This window comes from Ranitomeya variabilis, chromosome 1, assembly GCF_051348905.1.
Source record: "Ranitomeya variabilis isolate aRanVar5 chromosome 1, aRanVar5.hap1, whole genome shotgun sequence".
Classification (NCBI taxonomy): Eukaryota; Metazoa; Chordata; class Amphibia; order Anura; family Dendrobatidae; genus Ranitomeya; species Ranitomeya variabilis.
In genome coordinates this window covers 18,983,988-19,011,049 of record NC_135232.1, presented here as the reverse complement: position 1 = coordinate 19,011,049, position 27,062 = coordinate 18,983,988, and positions in this window count along the sequence as shown.

Below are 27,062 nucleotides of genomic sequence, written 5' to 3'. Positions count from 1 at the left end.
GGTCTATATGGCTGAAAATATCCAAAAGTGACACCATTCTAAAAACTGCACCCCTCAAGCTGCTCAAAACCACATTCAAAAAGTTTATTAACCCTTCAGGTGCTTCACAGCAGCAGAAGCAACATGGAAGGAAAAAATGAACATTTAACTTTTTTGTCACAAAAATGATCTTTTAGCAACAATTTTTTGTAAAATGAGAAACTGGAAGCCAAAAGTTATTGTACAATATGTCCTGAGTAAGCCGATACCCCATATGGGGGGGAGGAACCACTGTTTGGGCGCACAACAGGGCTCGGAAGGGAAGGAGCGCCATTTGACTTTTTGAACGCAAGATTGGCTCGAATCAATGGTGGCGCCATGTTGTGTTTGGAGACCCCTGATGTGCCTAAACAGTGGAAACCCCTCAATTCTAACTCCAACACACCCCTAACCCTAATCCCAACTCTAGCCATAACCCTAATCACAACCCTAACCCCAACACACCCCTAACCACAACCCTAACCCCGACACACCCCTAACCCTAATCCCAACCCTAATCCTAACCCTAATCCCAACCCTAACCACAACCCTAACCCCAACACACCCCTAACCCTAACCATAACCCTAACCACAAGCCTAATCTTAACCCTATTTCCAACCCTAGCCCTAATTCCAACCCTAACCCTAAGGCTATGTGCCCACGTTGCGGATTCGTGTGAGATTTTTCTGCACCATTTTTGAAAAATCCACAGGTAAAATGCACTGCGTTTTACCTGCGGATTTACCATGGATTTCCAGCATTTTTTTGTGCGGATTTCACCTGCGGATTCCTGTTGAGGAACAGGTGTAAAATGCTGCAGAATCCGCACAAAGAATTGACATGCTGCGGAAAATACAATGCAGCATTTCCGCGCTGTATTTTCCGCACCATGGACACAGTGGATTTGATTTTTCATAGGTTTACATGGTACTGTAAACCTGATGGAAAACTGCTACGAATCCGCAGTGGCCAATCCGCCGCAGATCTGCAGCCAAATAGCCTTAGGGTATGTGCCCACGCTGCGGATTCCATTGCGGAATTTTCCTCAGCGGAATTGATAAATCCGCAGTGCAAAACCGCTGCGGTTTTTACTGCGGATTTATCGCGGTTTCTAATGCGGTTTCCGCTGCGGGTTTACACCTGCAGTTTTCTATTGGAGCAGGTGTAAACCCGCAGCAGAATCTGCACAAGGAATTGACATGCTGCGGACTATAAACCGCTGCGTTTCCGCACGTTTTTTTCCGCAGCATGTGCACTGCGGATTTCGTTTCCCATAGGTTTACATTGTACTGTAAGCTTATGGGAAACCGCTGCGGACCCGCAGCTGCAGAAACGCTGCGGTTCCGCAGCAAAATCCGCAGCATGTGCACATGTCCTAAGTCTAACCCTAACCCTAATTCTAACCCTAACTCTAACCCTAGCCCTAACCCTAGCCCTAACCCTAACCCTAGCCCTAACCCTAGCCCTAACCCTAATCCTAGTTCTAACCCTAACTCTAGTGTAAAAATAAAAGTAAATATATTTTCTTTATTTTTATTATTGTCCCTACCTATGGGGGTGATAAAGGGGGGGTTCGTTTACTATTTTTTCTATTTTGATCACTGTGATAGGTTTTATCACAGTGATCAAAATGTACCTAGAACGAATCTGCCGGCCGGCAGATTCGGCAGGCGCACTGCGCGTGCGCCCGCCATTTTGGAAGATGGCGGTGCCCATGGAGCAGACGGACAGACACCGGGAGGCTCGGAACGTATGAGGGGGGATCGGAGCACGGGGGGGATCGGAACATGGGGGGTGAGATCGGAGCACGGGGGGAGCAGACAGGAGGACGGGGGAGAGGACAGGCGGACGGAGGGGAGCGGAGCATAGGACGGAGGACTGGGGAGGCGATCGGTGGCGGTGGGGGGGCAGATCAGGGTTTCCAGCCATGGCCGATGATATTGCAGCATCGGCCATGGCTGGATTGTAATATTTCACCATTTTCATAGGTGAAATATTACAAATCGCTCTAATTGTCTGTTGAAAGTGAAACAGCCAATCAGAGCGATCGTAGCCACGATGGGGTGAAGCCACCCCCCTGGGCTGAAGTACCACTCCCCCTGTCCCTGCAGATCGGGTGAAATTGGAGTTAACCCTTTCACCCGATCTGCAGGGACGCGATCCCTCCATGACGCCACACAGGCGTCACAGGTCGGATTGGCACCGACTTTCATGATGCCTACGTGGCGTCACAGGTCGGGAAGGGGTTAAAATAGAAATCTGGTTAATTAAGATAAAATGCTGAGTTGTCACATGGATGTAGATGAGGACAGAGAAGCCCCCGAAGGTGGATATGGGGGTACATACTTTTCTCCATATTAATGTCTATGGATGTAGATGGAGGACAGACAAGCCCCCAGAGGTGGATGTGGGGGACACATACTTTTCTCCATATTAATGTTTATTATTGTTGGTTGATAACAGAGAAGCCCCCGAGGTGGATGTGGGGGGCACACAATTTTCTCCTTATTAATGTCTATGGATGTAGATGAGGACAGAGAAGCCTGGAAGTGCATGTGGGGGGCACATACTTTTTTCCATATTAATGTCTATGGATGTAGAGGAGGACAGAGAAGCCCCTGGAAGTGGATGTGGGGGGCACATACTTTTTTCCATATTAATGTCTATGGATGTAGAGGAGGACAGAGAAGCCCCTGGAAGTGGATGTGGGGGCACATACTTTTTTCCATATTAATGTCTATGGATGTAGAGGAGGACAGAGAAGCCCCTGGAAGTGGATGTGGGGGCCATACTTTTCTCTGTATTAAAGTCTGTCTGGAGCTGGCCAGGGATGCAATTGCTGGCTGGGCTGGAGTCCCCCGCTACGGTTGAGGGATCTGTTGTCTGGATTTCATCAACTTTCTTAGGGACTGTTGCTGCTGGATACACGGGCATCGGTTATGTTATTTGTCGTCTTTAGGAGCCTGGACTGTGACTACAGACTATACTGGTGGGAAATACAAAAATCTGTGGGCCAACCAACAGTTAGGAGACAGTGACTATCGCCTGGTACAGGGGCAGTTGGATCTTGTGTGTTGAGGACATTGTGTTTTGGCCATCTACTTGAAGTTGTTGTAAAACCATGGATTTAAGGAATAAAAAGTATTTGCATCATTATATATTACAACCTACAGCCTCAAATCTTCACAATGTCTATAGATGTAAATGAGGACAGAGAAGCCCCAGAAGGTCGATGTGGGGGGCACAGACTTTTCTACATGTAGTTACACGCACATACGGTCACACATGCACAGTCATTCCGTTTTTCCTTGGTGTCACATCTTGGCAGCTCTCACATGTGAATAAATGCAAACATTGGAAAGAAATGAAGTTTATCATGTATTTCATTAAGTTGGCGATCAGCCTGTAATTACGGCAGATCCTCCCGTCTCTGTCGTCTCTGCTGCGCTCGCTAACACCTGGCAGTTTGTGCTGCGTTCTCTGTAAATAAACTATAAGTTATTACAGGCCACACACTGAAAATAACATTTTATAGATGCAGAATGATAACATAATTACTATTCATAAAAATGTAATTGTTACAAGATGAAAACTTGTTAGTTTGCCAAGAAGTATAAGAAATCCCTTCCATCATCTTTACTGAGAGCAGGCGGCACCAGGAAACATCGCAAGTGCGTGCCCTGGGCTGTAAGAAAGAGGTTGACAGGGGGGATGGGGCAGTTAGGTGGAGGGAGGTCACATAGTCACATTGTTACATGCGGAGGTCGGTCATATTGTTACATGTGGAGGTCGGTCACATTGTTACATGTGGAGGTCGGTCACATTGTTACATGTGGAGGTCGGTCACATTGTTACATGTGGAGGTCGGTCACATTGTTACATGCGGAGGTCGGTCATATTGTTACATGCGGAGGTCGGTCACACTGTTACATGCAGATGTCGGTCACATTGTTACATGTGGAGGTCGGTCACATTGTTACATGCGGAGGTCGGTCATATTGTTACATGCGGAGGTCGGTCATATTGTTACATGTGGAGGTCGGTCACACTGTTACATGCGGAGGTCGGTCACATTGTTACATGCAGAGGTCGGTCACATTGTTACATGTGGAGGTCGGTCACATTGTTACATGTGGAGGTCGGTCACACTGTTACATGCAGAGGTCGGTCACATTGTTACATGTGGAGGTCGGTCACATTGTTACATGTGGAGGTCGGTCACATTGTTACATGTGGAGGTCGGTCACACTGTTACATGCAGAGGTCGGTCACATTGTTACATGTGGAGGTCGGTCACATTGTTACATGTGGAAGTCGGTCACATTGTTACATGTGGAGTTCGGTCACATTGTTACATGCGGAGGTCGGTCACATTGTTACATGTGGAGGTCGGTCACATTGTTACATGTGGAGGTCGGTCACATTGTTACATGCGGAGGTCGGTCACATTGTTACATATGGAGGTCGGTCACACTGTTACATGTGGAGGTCGGTCACATTGTTACATATGGAGGTCGGTCACACTGTTACATGTGGAGGTCGGTCACATTGTTACATGTGGAGGTCGGTCACATTGTTACATGTGGAGTTCGGTCACATTGTTACATGCGAAGGTCGGTCACATTGTTACATGTGGAGGTCGGTCACATTGTTACATGTGGAGGTCGGTCACATTGTTACATGTGGAGGTCGGTCACATTGTTACATGCGGAGGTCGGTCACACTGTTACATGCGGAGGTCGGTCACATTGTTACATGTGGAGGTCGGTCACACTGTTACATATGGAGGTCGCTCACATTGTTACATGCGGAGGTCGGTCACATTGTTACATGTGGAGGTCGGTCACATTGTTACATGTGGAGGTCGGTCATATTGTTACATGTGGAGGTCGGTCACATTGTTACATGTGGAGGTCGGTCACATTGTTACATGCGGAGGTCGGTCACATTGTTACATGTGGAGGTCGGTCACATTGTTACATGCGGAGGTCGGTCACATTGTTACATATGGAGGTCGGTTCACATTGTTACATGTGGAGGTCGGTCACATTGTTACATGTGGAGGTCGGTCACATTGTTACATGCGGAGGTCGGTCACATTGTTACATATGGAGGTCGGTCACATTGTTACATGTGGAGGTCGGTCACATTGTTACATGTGGAGGTTGGTCACATTGTTACATGCGGAGGTCGGTCACATTGTTACATGCGGAGGTCGGTCACATTGTTACATGTGGAGGTTGGTCACATTGTTACATGTGGAGGTCGGTCACACTGTTACATGTGGAGGTCGGTCACACTGTTACATGTGGAGGTCGGTCACATTGTTACATGCGGAGGTCGGTCATATTGTTACATGTGGAGGTCGGTCACATTGTTACATGTGGAGGTCGGTCACATTGTTACATGTGGAGGTCGGTCACATTGTTACATGCGGAGGTCGGTCACATTGTTACATGTGGAGGTCGGTCACATTGTTACATGCGGAGGTCGGTCACATTGTTACATGTGGAGGTCGGTCACATTGTTACATGCGGAGGTCGGTCATATTGTTACATGTGGAGTTCGGTCACATTGTTACATGTGGAGGTCGGTCACATAGTTACATGCGGAGGTCGGTCATATTGTTACATGTGGAGTTCGGTCACATTGTTACATGTGGAGGTCGGTCACATAGTTACATGCGGAGGTCGGTCACATTGTTACATGTGGAGGTCGGTCACATTGTTACATGCGGAGGTCGGTCACATTGTTACATGTGGAGGTCGGTCACATTGTTACATGCGGAGGTCGGTCACATTGTTACATGCGGAGGTCGGTCACATTGTTACATGTGGAGGTCGGTCACATTGTTACATGCGGAGGTCGGTCACATTGTTACATGTGGAGGTTGGTCACATTGTTACATGCGGAGGTCGGTCACATTGTTACATGTGGAGGTTGGTCACATTGTTACATGCGGAGGTCGGTCACATTGTTACATGTGGAGGTCGGTCACATTGTTACATGAGGAGATCAGTTCACATTGTTACATGTGGAGGTCGGTCACATTGTTACATGTGGAGGTCGGTCACATTGTTACATGCGGAGGTCGGTCACATTGTTACATATGGAGGTCGGTCACATTGTTACATGTGGAGGTCGGTCACATTGTTACATGTGGAGGTTGGTCACATTGTTACATGCGGAGGTCGGTCACATTGTTACATGCGGAGGTCGGTCACATTGTTACATGTGGAGGTTGGTCACATTGTTACATGTGGAGGTCGGTCACACTGTTACATGTGGAGGTCGGTCACACTGTTACATGTGGAGGTCGGTCACATTGTTACATGCGGAGGTCGGTCATATTGTTACATGTGGAGGTCGGTCACATTGTTACATGTGGAGGTCGGTCACATTGTTACATGTGGAGGTTGGTCACATTGTTACATGTGGAGGTCGGTCACATTGTTACATGCGGAGGTCGGTCACATTGTTACATGTGGAGGTCGGTCACATTGTTACATGCGGAGGTCGGTCACATTGTTACATGTGGAGGTTGGTCACATTGTTACATGCGGAGGTCGGTCACATTGTTACATGTGGAGGTTGGTCACATTGTTACATGCGGAGGTCGCTCACATTGTTACATGTGGAGGTCGGTCACACTGTTACATGTGGAGGTCGGTCACACTGTTACATGTGGAGGTCGGTCACATTGTTACATGTGGAGGTCGGTCACATTGTTACATATGGAGGTCGGTCACATTGTTACATGTGGAGGTTGGTCACATTGTTACATGCGGAGGTCGGTCACATTGTTACATGCGGAGGTCGGTCACATTGTTACATGTGGAGGTTGGTCACATTGTTACATGTGGAGGTCGGTCACACTGTTACATGTGGAGGTCGGTCACACTGTTACATGTGGAGGTCGGTCACATTGTTACATATGGAGGTCGGTCACATTGTTACATGCGGAGGTCGGTCACATTGTTACATGCGGAGGTCGGTCACATTGTTACATGTGGAGGTCGGTCACATTGTTACATGCGGAGGTCGGTCACATTGTTACATGCGGAGGTCGGTCACATTGTTACATGTGGAGGTCGGTCACACTGTTACATGCAGAGGTCGGTCACATTGTTACATGTGGAGGTCGGTCACATTGTTACATGTGGAGGTCGGTCACATTGTTACATGCGGAGGTCGGTCACATTGTTACATGTGGAGGTCGGTCACACTGTTACATGCAGAGGTCGGTCACACTGTTACATGTGGAGGTCGGTCACATTGTTACATATGGAGGTCGGTCACATTGTTATATGTGGAGGTCGGTTTCATTGTTACATTCGGAGGACAGTCACATTGTTACATGTGGAGGTCGGTCACATTGTTACATGCGGAGGTCGGTCACATAGTTACATGTGGAGGTCGGTCACATTGTTACATGCGGAAGTCGGTCACATAGTTACATGCGGAGATCAGTATGGAGACACAGGGGTCAGCGGGTTCTCTAGTCTGCTGGCTCATCCCACTGAATGGCCGCTCTCATTTTAGCATGGGCATAATACTACTCATACAACATAGGGTGAGGGTAAAACAGTGTGGCAATACTTTATTAAATCACAAAACAGACAGGTAACACATAGAAAAGTCCCAGCACAATACCCAAGATGGTGCAAGATTACAGAATCTCACTCTGCTGAATCGCCGAGATAAGAGCAGCTGTGACTTCAGAGCTTCCAGGGCCAATTACCCCACCTGAGGCATGCACAGAGAGGTGGTAACGACAAGCTTAGGAAGCTGACAGACTATTTAGGTGCTAGGCCAGGTGACCGGAGGGTCACAACCTGGCTTTTTCAAAATCTCCATGGAGCTCAGAGACTGAAGGGTTCCAAACCTGGCTTTCCCAAATTTATACATGGGACTTAGATGACTGGTGGGTCCAAATACTTACTTCACCAAACATCCATGAGTTCATTGAGAGTCAATAGAGTGGATCTGTATTGTTTCACTCTTGTTTGAGTATTTAATCAATTTGCATAGTTTTTACTCCTGTAGTTTGCAAGTCAACAAGCCACAAGGTCCCACACAATGGTCAACAAACATATAATCAAACATCTATTATTCAATTGCCTTTCATCCCTGTCTTGCAAAGATAGCAGAGTCTAAAAGCCCCGTCTCACATAGCGAGATCGCTACCGAGATCGCTGCTGAGTCACAAGTTTTGTGACACAACAGCGATCTCAGTAGCGATCTCGCTATGTTTGACACGTACCAGCGACCTGGCCCCTGCTGTGAGATCGCTGGTCATGTCGGAATGGCCTGGACCTTTTTTTGGTCGTTGAGGTCCCGCTGACATCGCTGGATCGGTGTGTGTTACACGGATTCAGCGATGTCTTCACTGGTAACCAGGGTAAACATCGGGTTACTAAGCGCAGGGCCGCGCTTAGTAACCCGATGTTTACCGTGGTTACCAGCATAAAAGTAAAAAAAAAAAAACGTACATACTCACATTCCGGTGTCCTTCAGGTCCCTTCCCGCTCTGACTGACTGCCGGCCGGAAAGTAAGAGCAGATCACAGCGGTGACGTCACCGCTCTGATCTGCTTTCACTTTATGGCGGCACTCAGTCAGAGCGGGAAGCAGACGGCAAGGGACCTGAAGGACACCGGAATGTGAGTATGTACGGTTTTGTTTTTTTTACATTTACGCTGGTAACCACGGTAAACATCGGGTTACTAAGCGCGGCCCTGCGCTTAGTAACCCGATGTTTACCCTGGTTACCCGGGGACCTTGGCATCGTTGGTCGCTGGAGAGCGGTCTGTGTGACAGCTCCCCAGCGACCACACAACGACTAAACAGCGACGCTGCAGCGATCAGCATCGTTGTCTGTATCGCTGCAGCGTCACTGTGTGTGACGGGGCCTTAAGCTGTAGGAGCTGATAAAACAGGCAAACATCAGCCTTTCAACAATATCAAAGATCAATGTTTAAAACTTATATAACAACAGTCTATGGTTCTTGAACAAACATATAGTTGGAGACCTGGGGGGTCAGCAGGTGCCCTGGTTAACTCGCCGAAACCGCATGACCCAGGGATCATCCCACCAAATGCCCGCTTTCCTTTTGACATGGGCATAACGCTATTCAGACAACACAGGGTGAGGGTAAAACAGTGTGGCAATACTTTATTGAACCACAAAACAGGCAAATAACATGCAGAAGAGTCCCAGCACAATACCCAAGATGGTGCCAATTACAGAGTCTCACCCTTCGGCTGACTCACCGGGATAAGAGCAGCTGTGACTTCAATGCTTCCAGGGCCGACTACTCCACCTGTAGCATGCACAGAGAGGAGGTAACAAGAAGCTTAGGAAGATGACAGTCTATTGAGGTACAAGGTAAGTTGACTAGAGGGTCACAACCTGGCTTCTCTGAACATCTCCATGGAGCCAGGCGACCGGCGGGTCCCATTCCTGGCTCCCACAAATGTATCCATGGGTTTGCAATGGTCAATGGAGCACATCTGTATTCATTCAGCTGGAGCCATGTCCCCCAAACTGGCATCTTGTAGAATGACAAATCTGTGTTCATCGTGATGGAGCCATGATGTCTTGGCTGCTGTTCTGTAGAGAGTCTCTGGTTCTTTGGATCTCTTGGATGTCTGGAGGTGTATCTGTCCCCTGTTACAGAGGCATATAACCTCGTTTTAAAATTAGCACTGTCCTTTAACCATTATTCACAGGTAAAGGGGAGGAATGGTGATAAGACCAACTCGCATTGTTTGATTATGTAATCTATTTGCATAGTTTTTCCTCCTCTATTTTGTAAGTCAACAAAGTGGATGGCCTGGACAATGTATAATCAACATATCAGCAAACATCATTGTTCTATGACCCTGTATCATAGAATCATAGAATTATAGAATGGTAGAGTTGGAAGGGACCTCCTGGGTCATCTGGTCCAACACCCTACTCAAAGCAGGATTCACTAAATCATCCCAGACAGATGTCTGTCCAGCCTCTGTGTGAAGACTTCCATTGAAGGAGAACTCACCACCTCTTGTGGCAGCCTGTTTCACTCATTGATCACCCTAACTGTCAAAGTTTTTTCTAACATCTCATCTGTGTCTCCTCCCATTCAGTTTCATCCCATTGCTTCTAGCCTTTCACTAGTCATCCAGGATAAGAGCACAAAATGTTACAACAAATTGTCAACTTACAAGTCAATATTACAGGCTTACATGAACAAGAGTCTGTTTTCTTGACCAAAAAGAAACACATAAAATCAAAAGTCAACATATAGATAACAGTCTAGTCCCCCTAGCTTGCTGAAAATAGACGTCTGGTTAATTACGATAAAATGCTGTGTCGTCACAACTAGTGATGGGCGAATATACTCATTACTCGAGATTTCCGGAACACGCTCGGGGGTCCTCCGAGTATTATTTAGTGCTCAGAGTTTTAGTTTTCATCGCCGCAGCTGATTGATTTACATCTGTTAGCCAGCATAAGTACATGTGGGGGTTGCCTGGTTGCTAGGGAATCCCCACATGTAATCAAGCTGGCTAACAGATGTAAATCATTCAGCTGCAGTGCTGAAAACTAAATCTCCGAGCACTAAAAATACTCGGAGGTCATCCGAGGGTGCTCGGGAAATCTCGAGTAACGAGTATATTCGCTCATCACTAGTCACAACATAAAATCAAAAATTGACATAAAGATAACAGTCTATGCCTCCCAGTTTAGACATGAATGCAAGAGGTCTCACCTTCATGAGAACAAAACTTTGCATCATCCGGTTTCCTCAGAGCATATTCCATGTCTTCCATGTGAATAAATTCCACAGGTAATTGACGAGAACCGACTCGAATCTCATGTGTCCACACATGGCATCCTCCATACCCTGTGGTTTCTGGATTAAATCTGATTGAGTGTTGGTGGCCTGATATTCAATCAAAGCTGGCACAGCTTCTGTAGTTGTCATTTCTTCTTGCAGCTATTCATCTACACTGGCCCTCTTCCCAAGGCTGAGCTGGTGCAGTTGGACATAGCATTCAAAACCTGCTGTGTATGCCTCACCTGTGGTCTGCTGGGTCTGTCCATATTCCTCCCTAGTTGTGGAGCCCTTGGACAGTGTCTGCGAACACTAGTCCCGTGCGGCTCCCCCATATTAACTTGGCTGAATAGCATTCCACTGCTGCCACCAAAATGTGGAGACAAGGTGCTCAGCGGGTGTTCTAGTCCGTTCGCTCGAGAACGCATGGACCAGGGATCATCCCACTGAACATCCAATCTCCTTTTACCTTGGGCATAATACTACTCAGACAACACAGGTTGAGGGTACAACTTTGTGGCAATACTTTACTGAATCAAAAATAGACATACCACATAGGATAGTCACAGGAAAATACCCAAGATGATGCAAAATTACAGAGTCTCACTCTTCCACTAACTCACTGGGATTAAAGCAGCTGCTACTTCCAAGGCAGACTACCCCACCTGTGCCAAGCACAGAGAGGAGGTGACAACAAGCTTAAGAAGCTGACAGTCCACCTAAGTATGATGCCAGCTGAGCACTGGTTCACAACTTGGCTTCTCTGATCATCTCCATGAGCCAGGTGACCGGTGGGTTCCAATACTGGCTTTCCCAAATGTATCTATGGGACTCAGGTGACCGGTGGGTCAAAATCCTGACTTCCCCAAACGTACCCATGGGTTTAGTGTCGGTCAATGGAGCAGACCTGTATTCTTTCATCCAGGGTTGTGGTCCCCTAAGCTGGCATCCTGTAGAATATCAAATCTGTGTCCCACGTGATGGAGCCATGATATCCTGGCTGCTGTCTTGTAGAGTGTTCCTGGCTGTGGTTTTGTAAAGAGTCTCTGGTTCTACAGAGGAATATCCTTATAGAATTTACAACTGTTATCCTTCAAGCTATCATCCACAGGTCAAGAGAAAGGAATGATGAGATTAACTTGCATTGTTTGAATATTTAATCAATTTGCATAGTTTTTACTCCTCTATTTTGCAAGTCTACAAGCGACACAGTCCCACACAATGGCCAATCAACATATTATCAAAAATCTATTGGTCAATTACCCTGCATCCCTGTCTTACAAAGATACCTGTAGGAGCTGATGTAAGAGGCAAACATCAGCCATTCAAAATTTTCCAAAATCCACTTTTAAAACTCATATGACAACAGTCTATGCTTCTTGACTAGCTGAAGAACAAACGCATAAATTCAAAAGTCAACATAAAGATAAAAGTCTATGCCTCATAGCTTACTGTAAATAGACTTCTGGTTAGTTAAGATTAAATGTTGTGTTGTCACAGTCGGTGACAATGTTACATGTGGAGGTTGGTCACATTTTTACATGTGGAGGTCAGTCACATTGTTAGATTCAGAGGTCGGTCACAATGTTACATGCGGAGGTCGGCTACATGTGGGGGTTGGTCACATTGTTACATGTGGAGGTTGGTCACATTGTTACATTTGGAGGTTAGTCACATTGTTACATGCATAGGTCAGTCATATTGGGTGTCATGGCTGCAGGAGGCAGGTGAGCCTTGTCTGGCGTAAAGGTCACCAAGTCTGCTTGGGTTTCTTGGTTTTACAGTGGAGAGTTTCTTTCTCTTTTCAGACCAGATTCTGACTCCTTTATTCTTCTTGTTCACGTGTAACCTATTATCCTTCCCTTCATGGTTTCCATGCTCTTCCATGTCTTTGGCCTACCTCTCTGCTCTCTCTGTCTACTCTAGTCTGTTTATGTATTTTTTCCTTTTCGTGCATGTTCTCCTACAGTCTTCCCATGAATCATCCTCTATGTCTGGGTCTCTCTGTGTAGTCCATGCCTAGTTACTGTGGTGGTCCAGCAAGCAACACTGATATCATCCAAGGCTTTATTAGCCTGGCTCAGGCCCTCAGCTTTGAGGTAGTATAGTTCTCTGCAACCACGTGTTTGTCAGGAGTTTAGCTTCACCTTCTACAATAATTTGCAAACTTTTTTTTACCATATTTTAGAACATAAAACAGATCTGAAGTTGAGCGTTGGACATTTTTCCATTTCACTTGATAAAATCATCACTTTTAAAATTGTTGGCAGAGACACATCTCAAAACATCTCCGTCACCCATTGTGCCCGGTTGAGTCCACCATCATGCCCAGAGGTGTATCTAGGTTTTCTGGCACCCGGGGCAAGAATTCAGTTTGGCGCCCCCCCCCCCCAGGACATATGCGATTTGCACACTCAGTCATGTGCCCACGAGCTCCTCTCCTTAATGCTCTCAGTGTTCAGTGAAAAACAGAGAAGCAGAAGAGAAGCTCGTTGTCACAGAACCATGAGTATGAAAATCGCATGTGAGTGAAGTGTCCATGTGACGACTACTGGAACCTGCAGAGCTGAATCCTGACATCGCAGCTTCTGAATTCTCACAACTCATGCACTGCACACTTTTAGGATTCTCCCTGGCCGGTGGACGGTCATGTCAGCACAAGCATGTGATTTGTATACTTCTGACCACATTCCGACTAGACGTGCCCGGCCTCACTCAGTTCATTATCATTGAGTGAGGCCACACATGTCCAGTCAGCACGTGACCACATGTATGTAAATCCCCAGCACGAGAGAATCCTGACAGCATGCAGGGCGCACTGTGAGAACTCAGAAATCTGCAGTCACATAGAATGACTGCAGACTCATCACAAACCTGGACATCCCCTTTAATGCTCCTAACATAAATAAAAACATGAGAATTAGTCAGTATCACAAATAACATTTACATCCAGGTACCCAGGGGTGGGATTCAAATTTTTAACAACAGGTCCTCTAAGTCGCGGCGGCCGGAATTTTGGCCACGCCCATTTTCAATAACCCCGCCCATACTAATAAGCCACGCCCAGTGGCACGATTCATATTTTTTGAAGCAGTTTGTCTCCCTTAATGACAAGAATACGTTGTGACATACGGTATTAAAGTCATTCAAAGAAACAAACGACTAAAGCAAATGTACTGCACAGGACAATTGTCCGTGTACAAGGTGCTTTAGCTGATCAGTCCACAACATCCTTAGTTAAATGTCCCCGATATACGGTGCGGTGTCCCCGACATACGGTGCGGTGGTCCCAACATACGGTGCGGTGGTCCCGATATACAGTGCGGTGGTCCCGATATACGGTGCGGTGGTCCCAACATACGGTGCGGTGGTCCCGATATACAGTGCGGTGGTCCCGATATACAGTGCGGGGTCCCCAATATACGGTGCGGTGGTCCCAATATACGGTGCGGGCAGGATCTCTTCTGTTTGCCAATCAAATCTATCCTGATCATGTAATGGGCACACAGGGGAACTACTAGTCCCAGCATAGCTCAGCTAATAGGTCTACAGGCCCCACAATACAGCATTTACAGGAAGTACAACTCCCAGAATTACTGCGGGGACTATAAGTCCCAGAATTCCCTATTATTATAGATGGAACTACAAGTCTCAGAATTACCTGAGATTACTGCAGGAATTACAAGTCCCAGAATGCACTGATGTTACCGCAGGAACTACAAGTCCCAGAATTACATGAGATTATGGCAGGAACTACAAGTGCCAGAATTCTCTAAGGCTATGGCAGGAACTACAAGTCCCAGAACGCAGTGACAGGACAGTCTTAGGCTAGGTTCACATTGCGTTAGTGGGTGATCGCTAACGGACAGCGTTGCACGGCGAAAATGTCGCAATTAACGCCGTGCAACGGGTCCGTTAGCGCACCCATTGACAGCAATGTAAATTTCGCCTGTAGCGCATCACTAGCGCGTGCCTTTTTCGGCTCGCGCTAGCGATGTGCCGTTCTTTTGTAGCACGCCTCGGACGCTGCTTGCAGCGTCCGCGGCGCGCCCGAGGTCCGTTCCCCACTCTCGCAGATCGGGGATCTGCGAGAGCGGGGACGTTAGAGCGACCCCTAAATGCGGCCCCTACAAAAACATTGCGTTAGCGCAATCCGCAAGCGCTAGCGCTAAACGGATTGCCCTAACGCAGAATAAAGGTACCGTCACACTAGGCGATATCGCCAGCGATCCGTGACGTTGCAGCGTCCTGCATAGCGATATCGCTATGTTTGGCACGCAGCAGCGATCTGGATCCTGCTGGGATATCGCTGGTTGCAGGGAGAGTGGACGAACTTTCTTTCGTCTCAACTCTCCCGCTGACACCGCTGGATCGCCGTGTGTGACGCCGATCCAGCGATGTCTTCACTGGTATCCATGGTAAACATCGGGTTACTAAGCGCAGGGCCGCGCTTAGTAACCCGATATTTACCATGGATACCATGGTAAAAGTAAAAAAAAAAACACTACATACTCACCGTCTGTCGTCCGTCATGTACCCTGGAGCTTGCCGTACTGACTGTCTCAGCGCCGTCCGTCCGTAAAGCAGAGCCCAGCGGTGAACCTGCAGTAACAGCGGTTCACCGCTGGGCACCGCTGTTACGGCCGGCCGGCGCTGAGACAGTCAGTACGGCAAGCTCCGAGGGACATGAAGGACGACAGAAGGTGCGTATGTAGTGTTTTTTTTTTTTTTACATGGGGACTTCGGCATCGCTGAAGACAGTTTCAGCGATGCCGAAGTCGCTTGGTCGCTGGAGAGAGCTGTCTGTGTGACAGCTCCCCAGCGACCACACAGCAACTTACCAGCGATCACGTCGCTGGTCGCGATCGCTGGTAAGTTGCTTAGTGTAACGGCACCTTAACACTGCCTTCGCTTCTGCGGCTTTCAGACTCCATGACACGTCCTAGTTGTAACACTGGTGACCAATCTCCTCACCTGAACACAGGAGAAGCCACAGCCAGGCCGCCATGATGCGCGGTCACATGACTATTCCACCACCCGGAAGTGGAGCAGAGGAGATATTGTGAGTGACGTCCAGAAAAAATGAGGTAATGTGAGGCGGGAGGGCGAGTCTGCGTCCGGGCGCTGCGCTCTGTCTGCAGATCACTGACTGATCTCATGAAGGTGTATAAAGCATACACATATATATTATACATTATAATATACATAAAGTGTATGAGTGAGGAAGTCTGCTAACATTGAGTTTATAGGATCCAACAGGGAGTAAAATCCTGGCGAGGCGGAGACGTGAAACTAATAATTGTTGTAGCCGGGGGCGGTCCGGGGGCGTGGTAACAATTTTCAATTACCGGAACGCTGGCAGATAGAAATTTTAGTAAACGGCTGCCCCGTACCGGGTCGTACCGGCTGAATCCCACCCCTGCAGGTACCTTATAGATGTCGTCGCCTCTGGAGTCTCCTTCATTTCTTCATCTTGTCCAGACCCCATGATGAGTTTTCTCATCCACAGCCGTCTCTGCAGACTTCCATCTTCTCTGCTCTTTTGCAGAAAATCTCCACATGACGCCCTTAAAGATACAAGTGTCATTATAATGCTCCTGAATAAAAAATTGCCCCCACTATATTGTCTGCATAAAATATGACCCCCACATTGTCCCTCTTGTGGTACACGCTCTTCACACTGACCTCTCCTTTCCATACCGGCCCCCTCTTCACACTGTCCTCTCACACTGTGTCCCCCCTATAGGGCCCAGTATTTATACTGTACTCTCTCATCACACTCCCCCTCCTTTGTATACTATCCCCTCCTGGCTGTGCCCTTACACTGTCCCCCATGCTACGCATGCACACATCCCAACACCCTCACTCCCCGTACTCTGTCCACATACGTTTTTCACATCGCTACTCATACTGTGCCTGCATACATTCCCCTGTTTGCTCCCCAAACTGTCTGCACCCATCCCCCATACTGTTTCCTCATACATGCCCCTCATTCCCCGGTATTGTTTCCTCATACATGCCCCCCCCATCTCCCCTTTTGCTCGTTATTTTGTGTCCTCAAATCTCCCCCACACATTAAATCCCCCCATCCCCACTCCAAATATCACCCCACACACATTCAATCCCCCATCTCCACTCCAATTCTCCCCCCACACACAATAAATCCCCCCCATCTCCACTCATATTAAATATCCCCCATCCAATAATATATCCCACCATCCCCACTCACATTAAATCTCCCCCCCACAATAAATCCCCCCATCTCCACTCACATTAAATCTCCCCCCCACAATAAATCCCCCCATCTCCACTCACATTAAATCTCCCCCCACAATAAATCCCCCCATCCCCACTCACATTAAATCCCCCCCACAATAAATCCCCCCATCCCCACTCACATTAAATCCCCCCCACAATATATCCCCCCATCCCCACTCACATTAAATCCCCCCCTGCACCTTCGGTGTCTTCAGCTCCACTGGAGCACTTACCACCGCTCTGCATCTCCTGCCTCTGCCGCGCAGGTGAGTGACGTCAGCAGCGTGATCACATGACCTGATCACGCTGCTGGCGTCGCTCTGACCCGGCAGTCAGAGCTTCAGTTGTACTCACATCTCAGATGCAGTACAATCGAACACTGGAAGCCGGCGCGCCGCAGCTTCTCTGTGCCAGCTGTCAGCTTGCCAGTCGGCACAGAGAAAAGCAGACTCCCAATTGGGGGGGGCAGCAGAATGCAGCCGCCGGGGGAGACACTGCGGACCGCCGCTTTAGGCGGCCTGACTGCGCCCCCCTGCCGGCTGCGCCTGGGGCACATGCCCCGGCAGCCCCCCCCCTAGATACGCCACTGATCATGCCTGAGCCATGCCCACCATTGGATAGTATCCCCTCTTCTTTTATTTGCCGTACTTCTTGTTTCATAATGCCCCATTTGTTTTCTTTTGATGACAGATCTGGACTGCAGGCGGCTGGTTCATTCTGTGAAATCTTCTTCTACAGAGCCGTGCTGCTGTGATGATTGCAGGATGTGGTTTACCATTGTCCTGCTGAAATATACAAGCTTGTCCTTGAAATAATTGCTGTCTGGATGGAGGTAATTTTTTCCATCATCTCTATATAACGCTCAGCATAAATGGTTCCTCTCAAAGTGTGATCTGCCTCTGCCATGGGCACTAATGCCCCCCATACAGCAGAGATGCAGAACTGTGCGCTGCTCACAAGCTGGATGGTCCATGTCCTGGATAACAAGCTGGAAGGTTCCTCTTCTTGATAAGAAGCTAAAAGGTCCATTTTCTCCTGACTCCGCAAGACACAGTGTCCGGAGTCTCCCAAAAGAATTTCACATTCTGATTCATCCAACCACAGAACAGTTTTTCATTTTTCCTTGCTCCATTATAATGAGCTTTGGCCCAGATATGACAGCAGAGTTTCTGGATTGTGCTGCTATACGGTTTCTTTTTTCTATGATGGAGCTGTCTTACATTTGTGGATTGTACGGAGACCTGTGATCAAAGACAGTGATTTATGGAAGCTTTCCTGAGCTCATGCAGTAATTTGCATGACCGAATTATGCCTGTATTTAATGCAGTGGTGTCTGAGGGTCGTAGATCACGAACCTCCAATATTGATCGTCGGCTATGTCTTTTGAGCACATCTCTGCAGAATCTATGATGCTTTTGGTGATATTATGTGCTGGAAATAAGGGAATGTTGAAAGCCTTTACAATTTTCTGTTGAGGAACATTTTTCTGAAATTATTACACAATTTTTAGATGCAGTTGTTCACAGATTGGTGACTACCAACCATCTTTGCTTTTGGGAGACTCTGCCTCTCTCTCAAATGCTCTTTTTAGTATACACAGTCATGTGTCTTATTTCACAATGACCCTCCAGATGTTTTTCGTTTTGACCAGCTACTTTTTCAGTCTTTTATTATCCCTGATTGAACTGTTCTGATATTTGTCGCTATCATCAATTTCTACATGAATCAGTTTTTTCAAATGAAATGGAAAAATGTCCAAGGTTCACCATCTGTGGTTTATATTGTCCTGAAAATGAAATATGGTGCTGAGATTTCTGTAACATGACATTCTTATTTTCATTACACTCTACACAGCGTCCCAACGTTTTTGGAATTGGGGTTGTGGTTGGCTCAGCTGAAGATATGTATCTCTAATTATCTCCCCAGCTATTTCCCTGTAACCCCTTTCTCATGTACAGCACCATGGAATTAATGGTGCTATATAAATAAATAATAATAAATAATAATAATAAATAATTTCTGATTTTTGTCCAGTTACCAGCATTTACTACAGAGCTTAATTCAGCTTCAGATGGCATTGCCCACAATTCAAGGTTCCAGATAACCAGCTTCAGTCAACCATGGTTGTGGTTGTTCACATTTTCGTTTCTACTATCAAGGTACCTGATAATTAACTCATAGTAGTTTGCCTTGATCTTTATATATTTGTTCTACTCGTGTCTGTAATTGGAATTCTGCAGCAATATAGCAGATATAGCAGATAAGCTGTTTCCGTACTGCCCACACATCTGGCTCAGTTGCTTCTAGTGCTTCCAGTTGTGCTGGCATATCTGTAGCCCTGAATACTGCTGCTCAGTAGCCTAGCTATGGGGGTTGGGTGGATGGAGGGGAGCAGAGGGGGAAGGCAAACAGACCTAGCACAGGTAACTACAGTATATTCGGGTTAAGGGTACACAGCCAAATAAGAGGCAATGCACCAACTATAGGATGTTTTTTATTTTATTTAAAACATGTGTTGCGACTGTGGGGCATCATAAAGCATGGAAGACCCTCTTATAATGTGGGAACTATTGTGGGGTACCCCCTCATACATTGTAGAGACTACTGTGGGGACCCTTATTCAGTGTGGAAGCTAATGTGGGGGCCATTATACAGCATGGGAGCTAATATGGAGGCCATTATACAGTATGGGTGCTAATACGAGGACCATTATACAGCGTGGGAGCTAATATGGAGGCCATTATACAGCATGGGTGCTAATACGAGGACCATTATACAGCATGGGAGCTAATATGGACAGCTGATTAAACGAGGGGGAGGGTACATTCAACATGAATGGGAAAAAGCAAGGTCCTAAAGGAAGGGGGATTAGCCTTGGTGTTCGACGTGTACGTGGGTTAGGTGGTAATGTTACTGAAAGCTTTCCTATCCAAAGACAACTGACAATGTCTGTTACTGAGTGGGCTTCTCGATTCCCTGTCTTTGGAAGCCGCACAGTACTACGCATTGTAGATGAGGCTCAGAAAGAGCAAGAGCTCCAGTGGATGGTAAGCGCGGCATCAAGTGGCCTCACCTCCTTTTCCTCCACCTTATCATCACATACAGTACAATTACAATTACATTTGTTTCCCCCTGCGTCACTTACCAACTGCCCAATTGACTGTGGGGAACCATAGATGTGCCATTCTGAAGAGCTGTTCACACGTTCTTTTCCATGGGCATCCAGAGAAGGAAAGCCTCAGCACCAATGCCCAAAATTGTTTTCAAATTGATCCAGGGCCAGATGAAGTAGGGTTCGAGCAGAATCCAGACCCTCATCACCAAACATTAACCCCTGGGGGTGGAGGTGACCCTAATGAGACTCAGACACTGAGGCACATGTGGACTGTACTGTGCTGTCAAGGAAGGAAGAAGAGGAGGAGGGTGACTCTCAGGATGAGGAGAGGGAGAACAGAGAAGATGACATTGAGACTGTGGAGCCCACATGGTTTCAACCAAGAGGCACGCAGCTGAGTAGCTCAGCAGAGGAGGTGGAGGAGGAAGAAGAGGAGGTTACATTGCAGCATGCCACACAGACATGGAGTGATGAAATCACGACAAGCACTGCATCCTCAGAAACATCTCTGGCCAACGCTGGCCAGCAACAGATGCAAGTCTGCAATTCACAGGGGCGGCAAGAGTTGCCTAGCCTTGGCCATTTTTGAGACTCCGAAGGATGACCCAACTCACGTTATCTGCCCACTTTGCAAAAAAAACACTATTTAGTAGAGGGAAAATTGCAATAATTTGACAAACACATGCATGAACAAGCACCTGTGCGATCAATATGCGTTAGTCTGGGAATCTCACTGCCATAAAACGTGGACTAGCGGACCTCGCCAACTACTGGCCATCCCATCAACCGCATCAGCTTATTCATCCTCCTCCATCAGCATGGTAAGTGTTCTTACACAGGTCTTCGGCCACAGAACCTCCACTTCTTTACCCTCCACAGACAGGGAGAGTGAGAATCTGTCAGTTGTTACGGAAGGCAAGATGCCTGCTGTTTTTGTTTCACCGAGCACACCACATCTTTCTCAATCCACCATAACATCTCCGCCTACACTTCACTCACAGTCCAGCAGTTTTCTGCCTTCCACTGTCTCCCAGCACAGCAGCCAGCCCTTGGTTCTGCAGTTGTGGTCACGTAAAAAATTATTTCCTACTTGTCATGCATCTTTATATACAGGTAGCTCCCCCTAGTGGTAACTGCAGACAGGATCTTACCATATTTCTCTGTAAACAGGGAGCTCCCCTAGTGTTGGCTGTAGACAGGATCTTATCATGTACCTCTCTATACAGGGAGCTCCTCCTAGTGGTATCTGCAGGCAGAATGGTATCATGTATCTCTGTATACAGGGAGCTCCCCCTAGTGGTGGCTGCAGATATATTATCATGTATTTCTGTATACAAGGAGCTCTCCCTAGTGGTGGCTGCAGACAGGATCTTATCATTTATCTCTGTATACAGGAGCAGCCCCTAGTGGTGGCTGCAGACAGGATCTTATCATGTATCTCTGTATACACGGAGCTCCCTCTAGTGGTGGCTGTAGACAGGATCTTATCATATACCTCTCTATGCAGGGAGCTCCCCCTAGTGGTGGCTGCAGATAGGATCTTATTATGTATCTCTGTATACATGGAGCTCCCCTAGTGGTAACTGCAGACAGAACTTTATCATGTATCTCTGTATACAGGGAGCTCCCTCTAGTGGTGGCTACAGACAGAACCTTATTATGTATCTCTGTATACAGGGGGCACCATCTAGAGGTGGCTGTGGAACGGCCCCCAAACGCAGGGCAGCGGGGTACTCGGTACCGGATCCCTCGGTCTCGGTTCTTGGGGTGTCACGGTGGCCCGACCTGGTCCGTGGCCCTGCTAAGGGGCGCCCAAATAAAGGTGTAGGTGAGAGTTTGTCAAGTGTTTGTGACGCCACCTGTGATATTCGGTCAGGGTGACCGACGCTGCTAGGGGTCCACTGGGGAGATGGAATGGCAGCTAGATGGTGTAACTTCCCACAGGTGAAGTATGTCCCCAGGGCTTCCCTTGATGAGTAGATGGTAATGGTGTAGGTCGCAGTAAATGACGAGGACACAGTGTTGCAGTCTCTTTACCTTTTTACTGAAGGCTTTGGCATCCACAATCCAGAGCACTGCTAACAGGGCTGGCTGAGACCGGCCGGTCCGAAGGCACATCCAGAGTTCCCTTTGCAGGTGGAAATCAGTAGCCTTCCTACTAGCGCCTGTGTGTTGTAGTACTTCCCTGCTGAGCACCACGGGATAGTCCTCACAACTGTCGTGTATGTTTCTGTTCTCTCTCTCCGTCCCCCACATGGTATGGATAGGACGCACCCGTATGACGGGGTAGGCCTGGAGTTATTTTATAGGGACCTTAGAGACGCCCCTTTCCCACAATTGCCTCCGTTGTCTTCATTAGGTGTAAAGGTGAGACAGCCAACTCAGAGTTAACTGCCCTGCCGTAGTTCAAAGTAATGCGTAGAGCGTATTACTCCCTCGGCGTTCCGGCCACTGGCTACGCGCCTCAGAAGGATGTTGCCGATCTTGGGGCACGACTCCTCCTGGTTCTATCTCCTTTGTGCTGTGATCTCGTTTCTCACTTCTCCACAATATACTTCGCTTCGTGTCCTTTCTTAGGATGCTGCCGCAATGAAGTGCAGGCGCGGCTCCGTAATGATCTGTCTCGTGCTAGGCCACTGTCAGGATCCCACCCCTGACAGGGACCTCCCTGAGTCTTCTCAAGCAACTCTCTCTCACTAGATGTTACCTGGGCAAAACCCAGTCAGCTTCTCTCTAACTTCCTATCCGACTCCCAGTTTTACCAGAGTGTGAGGAGTGGCTAATACATAGAACCTCTTGCTCCCCCTGGTGGCCGGAGTGTGAAGTGTAGTGTGTGACTGTGATACCTGGTCAGGTGAACTCCTTTAGTGCCATCAGACGTACCATCACTCCCCCTTGCGGAAGAGCGACAATACTGCAACGACCAGGACTCTGGGGTGCTGCACTCCCCCCCCCTCCCCGTTAAATCCAGTACTCCCGGACTGGGAAAAGAAGAACAACAATACATGTTAGCAAAAGACATACAAAATTTTGGAATGCTGTAAACAAGTAAATTTAACAGTGCTTCCCTTTATGGGAGGTGAGGACACTTGAACGTTGCAAACAGAAACCTATTTACATTGTGCCTTAGATTTTAAATAACACTTAGAATTAACTAACTATAAATAACTATCATTACCCAACCGGGCATACTATCTACTTTCTACTAAGTGCAAACTTTTCTTGAACAATAATTTAACTTTTCCTTTAAGGGCGTAAGGGCAAGTACCCACTAAAGGTATATTATCTAACGCTACAGTACAAATTAACTCTTCTTTATTTTCCTAAGTGCAAGATTTATCAACCATCTATCTATGGCTCTCTAGAGGACTCACTAACCCCTACGGGTTCACTTTCATTGAAATTCGGCTTTCAACTTTTCTTCTCTCCTCAGTTTCTATTTCTCAACATCATCAAACATTTCTTATTATTAGCTTACCAACTACATACTACTACTATGTATCAACATTATTACTATCTAACTTCTTTAAGGCACATTATGGTTTAGGCTAAGTGCAACAATTAGACATTCCCTTTAAGAGGAAACCAAGTGTCTTCTGAGGTAGTGCAAATTATTTGCAAGTCAGTTTAAAGCAAGAACTTCTGCGCTGTACTCAGGAACAGTCTCTTCAAAAAGCTCTTCTTTTTGTAAAACCAGTAGGGGGCACCCTTAAGAAGGTGCAAACTATGTACAAGTAGTTTGTGAATCATTTGCAGTTCATGATCCCAGCAGTTCTTTGATGCAAAAATAGAAAAACTTGTGCAAACTCAAAAACAATAAGGATCCTGGGTCAACAAAGGGATCCCTTTAAGAATAACCCCAAACGGGTTTTAGCAGCAAAACAAACAGTTTTAAAGAACTATGTACATACTCGTGGTTCCAAGGTTTGTTCTCATAGTAGGTTACAAGGCATCAGTCGGTAACGGACGCTTCCAGACCGGGAAAGCTTTGATTCCGTGTCCTCATCTGATATGGTATCAGTGTCAGTGGTTCGTCTCTCAGGTGCGGCCAGGTCACCAGGGGTCTGAATTCGAATGTCAGTTTTGGTAGCAAGTTCAGTTGCGGCAATAATGCACACAGTGGTGGTAGTCGTAGAATTTGTCAGGTCAGAGTTAGTCGTAGTCAGAACAGCAGGTGGCGCCACTGCAGGCTCGCTTCGTTGAACGTTCCGAGCGCACCACCCTTGCGCACTCCGATGGCGAGTGTAGGTCACCTGGTCCCCTCTACGTAGAAGTTGGTTGTCATATCCGTTGCGGAACGGGGTCTTCACGTTGTAACTGGCAAAGAAGACTTCAGTCGGCAGTCCCGGCTCCTGTATAAAGCCCCAACCCCGTTTCGGGTGAAAGGCTAGTACAGTCCCGTTTTACCAAGTTTTTCTTACCGCGTTCAGTCTTTGGTTCTTGTACTTTCGGTGGGTCACTTTGTTCTGTCTCTTTTCGGTTTTTCCAGTGTAGAATTAAGCATTGTTTATATTGTTCCCAGGTGAGCACAGCAATGCTGAGGCCCTCCTGCCTGGCCCCGTCTGTTCCAATCCTTGGGGTATCCCATTGGAAGGTCACCCCCTCTGAGCTCACATCTAGTGGTTCTCCCATAGTTGTCGGTAACGGAGGCACCAGCTTCTCCATAGTGCCGGGGGTTATCACTACCAGCTCAGCGGCGGGGAATCGGTCATTGTCGGGATGGGGAGCGGTCACGGGAGCAGGATCGGTCGGTAGAGCATTGGCGCTTTCCATACCTGCGTCTGATGTGGTTCCACCGATGCCGGTCCGTTCCATTGATGAGGACACTGGAGTCAGCAGCGGCTCGGACCACGGTTCTTCCAATGCGACCCTCTGGGACAGCTCCGACTCCCATTGCTTCGCATCCGCTGGCTTTGCATTCGGGATAGGTTGACCCGCCTCCTCCGCCTGCGGCTCCAAGAGGCACGGATCCTCCAGCGGCGGTGGGTTCGGGTCCGCCTCTGGTCGGCGGGGACAGTCCGGGATCACTTCGTCGTCGTTCAGGTACTCGCTGGTCACCCTCGCTGTTTCGCGGTCGGCAGCTGCACACACACATGGTTCCGCCATTTTCTGAGGGTGGAGCTCCTTCTCGTCTTGGTTCCCGCCGTTGCAAATCAGGGGGCGGTTCTCCTGTACTTCGGGGCACGTCGTCTTCTTGCAGCAGTAGTCGGAGGGGGTGGTCGTCACTTTTGGCACCGCTTTGGTAGTCTCCTCCCATGGCACACCCTTTTTCTTCTCCTGCGCTCCTCGTTGCGCTGTAATGGCGGCGGTTTTGGCGGGAATTTTTGGCGGCAAATAGCAATACACAGTCTTTGCAATAAATCACGATTCAAGCATAATTCAGTCGCAGTTCCAAGGCACACATGACCTGATTCTCAGGCTTAAAGGGAACCTTTCACCTAAATTTGGCGGGACCGGATTTGGGTCATATGGGCGGGGTTTTCGGGTGTTTGATTCACCCTTTCCTTACCCGCTGGCTGCATGCTGGCCGCAATATTGGATTGAAGTTCATTCTCTGTCCTCTGGAGTACACGCCTGCGCAAGGCAATATTGCCTCCAGAGGACAGAGAATGAACTTCAATCCAATATTGCGGCCAGCATGCAGCCAGCGGGTAAGGAAAGGGTGAATCAATCACCCAAAAACCCTGCCCATATGACCCAAAACTGGTCCTGCCAAATTCAGGTGACAGGTTCCCTTTAAGTAGATCCTGTTTGTGACGCCAAGTTTGGAGCGGCCCCCAAATGCAGGCCAGCGGGGTACTCGGTACCGGGTCCCTCGGTCTCGGTTCTAGGGGTGTCACGGCGGCCCGGCCCGGTCCGTGGCCCTGCTAAGGGGAGCCCAAATAAAGGTGTAGGTGAGAGTTTGTCAAGTGTTCGTGACGCCACCTGTGGTATTCGGTCAGGGTGACCGACGCTGCTAGGGGTCCGCTGGGGTGATGGAATGGCAGCTAGATGGTGTAACTTCCCACAGGTGAAGTATGTCCCCAGGGCTTCCCTTGATGGGTAGATGGTAATGGTGTAGGTCGCAGTAAATGACGAGGACACAGGGTTGCAGTCTCTTTACCTTTTTACTGAAGGCTTTGGCATCCACAATCCAGAGCACTGCTAACAGGGCTGGCTGAGACCGGCCGGTCCGAAGGCACATCCAGAGTTCCCTTTGCAGGTGGAAATCAGTAGCCTTCCTACTAGCGCCTGGGTGTTGTAGTACTTCCCTGCTGAGCACCACGGGATAGTCCTCACAACTGTCGTGTATGTTTCTGTTCTTTCTCTCCGTCCCCCAGATGATATGGATAGGACGCACCCATATGACGGGGTAGGCCTGGAGTTATTTTATAGGGACCCTAGAGACGCCCCTCTCCCACAATTGCCTCCGTTGTCTTCATTAGGTGATTAAGGTGAGGCAGCCAACCAAGAGTTAACTGCCCTGCCATAGTTCAAAGTAATGCGTAGAGCCTAGTACTTCCTCGGCGTTCCGGCCGCCGGCTACGCGCCTCAGAAGGATGTTGCCGATCTTGGGGCACGACTCCTACTGGTTCTATCGCCTTTGTGCTGTGATCTCGTTTCTCACTTCTCCACAATATACTTCGCTTCGTGTCCTTTCTTAGGATGCCGTCGCAATGAGGTGCAGGCGCGGCTCCGTAACAATCTGTCCTGTGCTAGGCCTCTGCCAGGATCCCACCCCTGACAGGGACCTCCCTGAGTCTTCTCAAGCAACTCTCTCCTCTCACTAGATGTTACCTGGGCAAAACCCAGTCAGCTTTCTCTCCAACTTCCTATCCGACTCCCAGTTTTACCAGAGTGTGAGGAGT